The sequence below is a fragment of the Myxine glutinosa genome, chromosome 9, assembly GCF_964187855.1.
Source record: "Myxine glutinosa chromosome 9, kmMyxGlut1.1, whole genome shotgun sequence".
In the NCBI taxonomy this organism is placed as follows: domain Eukaryota; kingdom Metazoa; phylum Chordata; class Myxini; order Myxiniformes; family Myxinidae; genus Myxine; species Myxine glutinosa.
Genome location: NC_136269.1, coordinates 77,551,159 through 77,561,000, shown reverse-complemented (window position 1 = coordinate 77,561,000; position 9,842 = coordinate 77,551,159). Strand labels below are relative to the sequence as shown.

Genomic DNA, 9,842 nt, shown 5'->3' with positions numbered 1-9,842 from the left:
TGGACCTCCTATGACCTCTTTCTGAACCCTGCTGAACCTCCTCTGACCTCTTTCTGAACCCTGATTGACCTCCTACGACATCTTTCTGAACCCTGCTGGACTTCACATGACCTCTATCTGAACCCTGCTGGACTTCACATGACCTCTATCTGAACGCTGCTGGACTTCACATGACCTCTTTCTGAACCCTGCTGGACCTACTGCGACCTCTTTCTGTACCCTGCTGGACCTCCTATGACCTCTTTCTGAACCCTGCTGAACCCCCTCTGACCTCTTTCTGAACCCTGCTTGACCTCCTACGACATCTTTCTGAACCCTGCTGGACTTCACATGACCGTGCCTTTTCACTGACGGTCTGCCAGTCTTCGTTGGTCGACGTTGCAGATCCCAGTGTACTTCAGGAAGCATGGGCGAGCTTTCGCAGGCAGCCGGAACAAATGACAAATTCCTCCTCCAACCATATTTTAACGTTGGGCCTGGCCAGCAGGTTCGTGAAAGACATGAGCCCAGCTTGACCCTCGTTCCGATGGCGGTGATAACTTGGGTTTCTCTGTTCCTCAAGGAAGTAGAACTAAAAAAGCAGGTTTGGAACGGGAAGATGACGTAATCTGTTGCCAAATCCTTGACGCGAGGTTCGCGACTGTATTTTAAAGAGGTGACCAAGGTTACTCAATCGTCACCAAGGGGTGGACTACCACTCCAATGAATTCGACTTCAGGAAAATATGTTGAAGAAGCAAAGCGACCACGCGACTTCATTAAATATTGCTAAAAGTAAAGTCAAAATCAGTTTTGAGCCAGGTAGGAGTCGAACCTACAATCTTCTGATTCGTAGTCAGACGCGTTATCCATTGCGCCACTGGCCCATGTGACGACTAGCTATCACTCCTACTGATATGTTTTAGTGCTGCAATAATGAGTGATCAACGTAAGGGGTCTCCGGTTGTCGCAGACGTGCACGTTCCTGAGCCACGCGCACAAAGGCCTCTGACAAGTACTCGGAATTGCAGCTGAACACAAATGAATGCACCAACTTTTCTGAACCCTGCTGGACTTCACATGACATATATCTGAACCCTGCTGGACTTCACATGACTCCTTTCTGAACCCTGCTGGACTTCACATGACCTCTATCTGAACCCTGCTGGACTTCACATGACCTCTTTCTGAACCCTGCTGGACCTACTGCGACCTCTTTCTGTACCCTGCTGGACCTCCTATGACCTCTTTCTGAACCCTGCTGAACCTCCTCTGACCTCTTTCTGAACCCTGATTGACCTCCTACGACATCTTTCTGAACCCTGCTGGACTTCACATGACCTCTATCTGAACCCTGCTGGACTTCACATGACCTCTATCTGAACGCTGCTGGACTTCACATGACCTCTTTCTGAACCCTGCTGGACCTACTGCGACCTCTTTCTGTACCCTGCTGGACCTCCTATGACCTCTTTCTGAACCCTGCTGAACCTCCTCTGACCTCTTTCTGAACCCTGCTTGACCTCCTACGACATCTTTCTGAACCCTGCTGGACTTCACATGACCGTGCCTTTTCACTGACGGTCTGCCAGTCTTCGTTGGTCGACGTTGCAGATCCCAGTGTACTTCAGGAAGCATGGGCGAGCTTTCGCAGGCAGCCGGAACAAATGACAAATTCCTCCTCCAACCATATTTGAACGTTGGGCCTGGCCAGCAGGTTCGTGAAAGACTTGAGCCCAACTTGACCCTCGTTCCGATGGCGGTGATACCTTGGGTTTCTCTGTTCCTCAAGGAAGTAGAACTAAAAAAGCAGGTTTGGAACGGGAAGATGACGTAATCTGTTGCCAAATCCTTGACGCGAGGGTCGCGACTGTATTTTAAAGAGGTGACCAAGGTTATTCAATCGTCACCAAGGGGTGGACTACCACTCCAATGAATTCGACTTCAGGAAAATATGTTGAAGAAGCAAAGCGACCACGCGACTTCATTAAATATTGCTAAAAGTGAAGTCAAAATCAGTTTTGAGCCAGGTAGGAGTCGAACCTACAATCTTCTGAGTTGTAGTCAGACGCGTTATCCATTGCGCCACTGGCACATGTGACTACTAGCTATCACTCCTACTGATATGTTTTAGTGCTGCAATAATGAGTGATCAACGTAAGGGGTCTCCGGTTGTCGCAGACGTGCACGTTCCTGAGCTACGCGCACAAAGGCCTCTGACAAGTACTCGGAATTGCAGCTGAACACAAATGAATGCACCAACTTTTCTGAACCCTGCTGGACTTCACATGACATATATCTGAACCCTGCTGGACTTCACATGACTCCTTTCTGAACCCTGCTGGACTTCACATGACCTCTATCTGAACCCTGCTGGACTTCACATGACCTCTTTCTGAACCCTGCTGGACCTACTGCGACCTCTTTCTGTACCCTGCTGGACCTCCTATGACCTCTTTCTGAACCCTGCTGAACCTCCTCTGACCTCTTTCTGAACCCTGATTGACCTCCTACGACATCTTTCTGAACCCTGCTGGACTTCACATGACCTCTATCTGAACCCTGCTGGACTTCACATGACCTCTATCTGAACGCTGCTGGACTTCACATGACCTCTTTCTGAACCCTGCTGGACCTACTGCGACCTCTTTCTGTACCCTGCTGGACCTCCTATGACCTCTTTCTGAACCCTGCTGAACCTCCTCTGACCTCTTTCTGAACCCTGATTGACCTCCTACGACATCTTTCTGAACCCTGCTGGACTTCACATGACCTCTATCTGAACCCTGCTGGACTTCACATGACCTCTTTCTGAACCCTGCTGGACCTACTGCGACCTCTTTCTGTACCCTGCTGGACCTCCTATGACCTCTTTCTGAACCCTGCTGAACCTCCTCTGACCTCTTTCTGAACCCTGCTTGACCTCCTACGACATCTTTCTGAACCCTGCTGGACTTCACATGACCGTGCCTTTTCACTGACGGTCTGCCAGTCTTCGTTGGTCGACGTTGCAGATCCCAGTGTACTTCAGGAAGCATGGGCGAGCTTTCGCAGGCAGCCGGAACAAATGACAAATTCCTCCTCCAACCATATTTGAACGTTGGGCCTGGCCAGCAGGTTCGTGAAAGACTTGAGCCCAGCTTGACCCTCGTTCCGATGGCGGTGATACCTTGGGTTTCTCTGTTCCTCAAGGAAGTAGAACTAAAAAAGCAGGTTTGGAACGGGAAGATGATGTAATCTGTTGCCAAATCCTTGACGCGAGGGTCGCGACTGTATTTTAAAGAGGTGACCAAGGCTACTCAATCGTCACCAAGGGGTGGACTACCACTCCAATGAATTCGACTTCAGGAAAATATGTTGAAGAAGCAAAGCGACCACGCGACTTCATTAAATATTGCTAAAAGTGATGTCAAAATCAGTTTTGAGCCAGGTAGGAGTTGAACCTACAATCTTCTGATTCGTTGTCAGACGCGTTATCCATTGCGCCACTGGCCCATGTGACTACTAGCTATCACTCCTACTGATATGTTTTAGTGCTGCAATAATGAGTGATCAACGTAAGGGGTCTCCAGTTGTCGCAGACGTGCACGTTCCTGAGCCACGCGCACAAACGCCTCTGACAAGTACTCGGAATTGCAGCTGAACACAAATGAATGCACCAACTTTTCTGAACCCTGCTGGACTTCACATGACCTCTTTCTGAACCCTGCTGAACTTCACATGACCTCTATCTGAACCCTGCTGGACTTCACACGACCTCTATCTGAACCCTGCTGGACTTCACATGACCTCTATCTGAACCCTGCTGGACTTCACATTACCTCTTTCTGAACCCTGCTGGACCTACTGCGACCTCTTTCTGTACCCTGCTGGACCTCCTATGACCTCTTTCTGAACCCTGCTGAACCTCCTCTGACCTCTTTCTGAACCCTGCTTGACCTCCTACGACATCTTTCTGAACCCTGCTGGACTTCACATGACCTCTATCTGAACCCTGCTGGACTTCACATGACCTCTATCTGAACCCTGCTGGACTTCACATGACAGTGCCTTTTCACTGACGGTCTGCCAGTCTTCGTTGGTCGACGTTGCAGATCCCAGTGTACTTCAGGAAGCATGGGCGAGCTTTCGCAGGCAGCCGGATAAAATGACAAATTCCTCCTCCAACCATATTTGAACGTTGGGCCTGGCCAGCAGGTTCGTGAAAGACTTGAGCCCAGCTTGACCCTCGTTCCGATGGCGGTGATACCTTGGGTTTCTCTGTTCCTCAAGGAAGTAGAACTAAAAAAGCAGGTTTGGAACGGGAAGATGACGTAATCTGTTGCCAAATCCTTGACGCGAGGGTCGTGTAGGGGAATTTGTAGCTGAGAGACTCACAGGACTCCAATGACCGGACACAGGTTTACAAAAGGTCTGGTTTATTAACTGGTTATTCACTTCATTCCATTTACCAAATAATACCGCATAATATAATGGATCAGGTTAACTCTTTTCGCATGGTCCTTCTCGTTCGGCTGATGTTCCTCTGCCACTCCCGTTGGTCAGAGCTTCTGGTAGCAGGTTCTGTCGACTCCACATTTGCTCTCGTTTATATGGACAAACTGGACTTAATCCCCTCTCCGCTAATGCCCCGAGGTCATGCATGTACCAACTCCTGGTATCAGCTCGCTCCCCTCCTGTTGTGAGTTCCGTTTACCAAACGATAGGGGGGGTGCTTCAGCCAGGGGCTGTGACCAGGTGGACAAGAGATTTATCATGTTCGGGCGCATTCCTGACTCATTTACAAACTCGTCTTTCACAGAGTTTGCATGTAAAATGTATCTGCTTTGTTACCAGGTTAATTAATAAGTTACCAGTGCCAATTAATAAGTTACACTGAGTTACACTTCCACAATTCCCTCATCTTTGTGTTTTTTGTTTATATTAACCATTAATCTAAACATCAATATAAGTAAACAATCAATCACTACAAGTAAACATCATTACAAGTATAAGTAAATAATTAATCAATCACTACAAGTAAACATCATTACAAGTATAAGTAAATAATCAATCACTTTGGTAATCAAATTCCCTTGGGCATACACCGTCATCCTGCAAGAATCACAAAACATTTCGTTGGTCATTGACTCCTTCCATATCGTTCAATCTATTGCATTTGCATCACAAATATATTTTCAAAACAACACTTCACCATCACCAAGATACAACAATTTCACTTCATTTTCAAGTTTTGTAAAGCATCTGCACCATCTGGTAAAAAACGTTTGCCTCCACACAAATGTTGACTTTGTTTGAAAGGAAGGGCTGATCACTTGTGTTTGAATCCTGGTATGAAACATTTTCTCCTAATGTCTTCATAGCTCCTGCACTACTTCGTGTAGGATTTCGCTGTTGTGGTAACATTGCGGAGTCATAGACTGACCCTGCTCTCCTTGTAGCATTCTTGCCACTTTTTGCTGTAAACCATAGTAATTCCTGAACACGGCCTTCACCCAGTTGTAGTCGACTTGCCTCCACCCTCATTGTGAGTGGGCAGCAAGTATTGGTGTGACGTTGATTGGCCAGCAAGATGTGGAACAGGGATGCCGGATGCATCCACAATGATGTTGGGACCATGGTGTTCAGGTCATTCATGGTCCTTACCAGGAGCAACCAGCAGAATCGTGCACAGCTGTTGTGACAAGGGCACAGCCGTTTTTTGCAGCTCCATGCTGGTTCCCCGGACGTTGGTGAAGTAATAACATATGTCCCCGCATTTCACAGAGGTTGCCGGTAAAATGTCGTTGTCCTGCAACTTCTGATGTGGTGAATGTTCGAAGCCTTCGAACAAGAGTAAGTGATCGCCTTTCTTTCATATGTTGCAGTGTGATGCAGGCAAATGGTCACATAAATTTCCTTGGTGAAGGTAAGCATTCATCTCCAAGTTACACGGGAGAATGTCTTCATCATTCTTTGAGAAAGAGGGTGTATGCCACGATTAACTTCATTTTTTAGCCACAAATTTTCTTTCTCGAACTTCTTCCCAATTCCGTTAGCAATCCCTCCAAAATGTGATCTCGTCTTATCCTTATGCTCAGTCACATCTGAATCTGCTTTCCGCACACACTGAATCAGATAGGGTGCATCTTACCATGAAATCAGCATAATCATGTATATCTTCCGACAGTTTCACATTCAACAATTTGTTATTTTTCCTTAACACAAAAAGTTATATTCATTTATATGCGTCACACAAATAATATTCAATCAGGTATGTATTTTATTACTAAACTAAGAATAGCATTGTATATGATTACAATCACAAACGGGAGTACCTAATTCCCAACAACAATTTTTTTCAAACCAACAAATTAAATATAATGTATTATTACCATAATTCCTCTCCACTTTTTCTTTTCCCTCTTTTTTTTTTTTTCTCCTAACAGTGTGTCACTCGTGGTGATATGAGTTCACTGATATTGTAATTGACACAACTCATAACATTGTCGTTATGCCATTATCTTAATTCTACTGTTTCATTTGCAACATCACTTGATTTAATCTTTTAATCTCAGTATTTATTCATATCATCATAACAATCTTTCTATTTTAGGTCCATATTTGTTTCTATTCTTATCAACCTCCTACGGTTTATCAATTTGTTCCAAAACACTGCAACCAAAGGTTTTAACCAAAGCTCTACCAAACTATTTCCAATTTGAACTCAACATGCTAATTAAACAACAATTCAAAGAATTAACTTCAATGGGTCAACAAAACTCATTTTATAAACAGATCTAATTTTCCCATCCAATAATTTTCCTTGCCAACTGTCATATTGCAACACTTTAATAAACCTTCGAAAAATGTCTCCCAAATCAATAAATTCCCTTTTTACTTCCCAAATACTCATCTGTAAATTACATATTCAATTACAGTTTTTCCCTATTTGTTCGGCCTAAATGGCCACTGAAGTGGCTGCCAACATGCAGTACCGTTTTTATCTACCAAGCAAGTATTCGTCCACATAAGATCTCTACCAAAATGTTGTTTGTAAAAACAAATCTGGGATTTCTGATTACATGGATGCACACTCTCAGGACATTTCAGGCTGCTTGTTAACAATCCACTACGATTAATTAATTCCTTTACCCACAATCAAATAATTAGTACAAATTGAGGATATTATCCCTATCACATTCATTTATAGATTCATTATGTTGGATCTAAATTTTCTCCCACTGCTGCAAGGAAGAACAATAGCTCTAATAAGTCTTTGTAATATCTCACTTCATTTACCCAGCATCGAAGAATTTATTTACTATCCATTCCCATCTGTTAACCAGTGACTTTGTTTGAACTCCAAAACTTAATTTGATGAATCCCATGTGTATGGTACCACTTATTGAAACCCCTACTTTTGTAGAAAATATCCAAGTAAGTGTTTTTTTTACACCCCCTTAACTGTTGCTCATCCATTTCTATGCACCCAGTGAGTACTACTGACACCAGTATGCCAATATAGGTGTGCGAGATTAACAAATATGTTGCAGGTACACGTAACAGCGCGTTCTGAGTATAAATAACGTAACAGCGCGTTCATGTCTGCCCCTTGGTTTAAGATGCACAATGCATTCCGTTTTAAAACTCACAATTGTTCAAATCAGCAAGATTTTCTTTACTATTTTCCCATATCATCTATGCCTAATACACATCCATACATGCAGCACAATTTATATGCTGATAAAATTCAAGTTTATATATATATATATAAATCCATGAGCAGAGTATTCTGGGAAGTCAGTGTAAGACCTCTCCCAAATTTGGATAATTTTGTACTCCCTCATTTCTTTTTATGAAGCTCATATCCATAAATAGCTATTATTCTCATATAAATTCTATCAAAAATGGAATCCCCAAATTACTCACAATTTTACTATTTAATTAATGGCTGCTCATAACCCAGCACATCAAATCTTTATATTCCATCTCCCTTGACAAAAGAGATAATGTTCATAATCAAATTTTATTTCTATTTTATTTTTACGGATTCTCTGCATATTCAATCCCATCCACATAAAACTATCCATTTCCAGACAGGCACACTGTCGGTGTCAACAATCTTGTAAGATTGATACACAAAACAATAAAAAACACTAACATTGACACACAAAAATACACACACACATGCATTATGCGTATTTGTTTGCGTTGGAACTATTATTTACAGATCAAGATGGGTGTCAATTTTATTTCAATTTCATAAAATTTGTCCTTCAATTTTAGAAATGCTAATACACAAATGGACCAAAAGCTTATTCTTAGAAAACCCCTATGATGTCACATTGAAATTACCCTTTCAGTTCCCACAATAATTTATCCAAATTTGACTACGCACCCATTTACATGTCAGTCGACCACTGACTTTTCAATCCTGTGGAACAATAGTCCGAAATTCCCACCTGATCATCACGTGACCCTTGTCACTTGGTTTAAAATTTGCAAAGCAATTGTTCCAACTTTGTAAATTTAAAATTGTGTGCCCAACATAAAAGATCCAATTTCGGCATTTGATCAATTAATTATCAATTTGCTTACAAGCAAAAGAAAAAATGAATAATTCTTGCTCCGAAAACTTTTCAGACCCAAGAATCATCGACAGTTATTCATGTTTGTCCAGTAATCTAATTTGTTGAGGCCAATCGTCATTTGGGATTTGTCGCAATGAAGGCATAATCATTGTCTGAGGTATCGGTCAGCACTGGTACCCTTGATCTTGGTTTCTTTGTCCTTGGTTTCTTTGTCCTTGGTTTCCCTGTCGAAATTGTCTTCTGCTCAGATATGGGCATCTCCTTATCCAGTGTCCCATCTCTCCACAGTTGAAGCACCGGCTTCTGTCATTACCTGCTCTGTCCACCTGTGCATTTGTATTGCTGGGCTGCATCTCTACATCCCTGAGTTGCCACTGCAATCTCTCGTTGTCTCCTGAAACACGAAAAAATTCTCTGTACCGTCCTTTTTGGGGAGACAACTGGAAATCAGATGGGACAACCGTCACTTTCATTCCTAATTTCGAGGGCAGTTGTGCATTTGTCTCCTCCACTGTATCCTGTATCCTTTTTATTTTTAGTTCTAGATCCGTTATCCGTTCTTGCTGTTCCCGTTGTCTGGATTCACCATCCCAAAGATGGAATGCAAGCCAGTCTACCGTTAGATTCTGTCTCTTCCTGGCTTTCAATCTTTGTTCCAATCTTTCCAATCGACTTCGCTCAAATGTACCATCTCTTGGAAACTCCTCATCATGTCCCTTTGTCCACAAATACCAATTCTCGACCTGCCTTATAGCTTCTGCACCATAACGGTCGTACATATGATGTGTACAAGTACCTTTTTGTGGAATCTCTGGTTGTCCTTGTGTATTCTTGCAGGCTCCATTTCCCATTCTGCCTTTTATCAAAGTAGCGTTGGATGTGTTGTAGTTTGTTCCTCTAAAGCTTCACTCGTACCTCCAGGAAGGGTCTCTCCACCTGTTCACACGGTGATTTCCAGAGAATCTCCCTCAGCCGTGGCTTTTGCACAATCCAATCTCACAGATCAGTATTTGCAGATGAGCCGGAGGGTCAGTATGAAATGGGTGAATCCTCAGGTGTCCGCTCTGTTGACGGGGAAATCACACAATGGTAACCGCACATATATATCTGTATATAAACTCACCACCTTGCTCAATTTTCCCAGGTTGTCTCCACATTGTTAATATCTCGCAAAGATATCAAAGCTTCTTTCTTGAGACCGCATTTTCATCAATCAAACAATCAATATATTCAATTCAATTTATTCAGTTAAATTTATTCAATTAAATTCAATCAATTAGATTCAATCAAT

At 43.1% G+C, this 9,842-nt stretch overlaps 1 non-coding gene across 1 annotated transcript; it reads right to left on the bottom strand.

Moving 5' to 3' along the window:
• Positions 1-2,000: 2,000 nt before the first annotated feature.
• TRNAC-ACA (transfer RNA cysteine (anticodon ACA)) lies at positions 2,001-2,073 on the bottom strand. The gene has a single exon. It is a non-coding gene; the product is annotated as a tRNA-Cys (tRNA).
• Between the last annotated feature and the right edge of the window lie 7,769 nt (positions 2,074-9,842).